A 340-nucleotide genomic window follows, 5' to 3' on the forward strand; every position below is an offset into this window, starting at 1 on the left:
CACTGCAGGGGGGCAGCCGAGGAAGCCCGAGGGATGTTTGTGGGGGTGCTGAGTGGGGAGTGCGAGAGACCCCCGGTGCTCTTGGGAATACTGGGCCTGGGGTGAGCATCGAACCGCTATGAGATGCTCAGGGCTCTGTTCAGGCTCTTGCCAAGGGCTGTTTGACCCCCATAGCCTTCCTTACCTGGTGAAGGCACATGCCCAGGTGTGCTGTGGGCAAACGGCTTGAGGCACTCTGAGGTTTAACACACTCTAGGGCGATTACACAGCACCTCTGAAACATCTTGGGTACTCCATTACCAGAGAGCCGTGGGAAACCTGCAGCCTACCAGTCCATAGC

Source organism: Nestor notabilis, unplaced genomic scaffold, assembly GCF_000696875.1.
Source record: "Nestor notabilis isolate BGI_N333 unplaced genomic scaffold, ASM69687v1 scaffold30192, whole genome shotgun sequence".
NCBI classification, from domain to species: Eukaryota; Metazoa; Chordata; class Aves; order Psittaciformes; family Psittacidae; genus Nestor; species Nestor notabilis.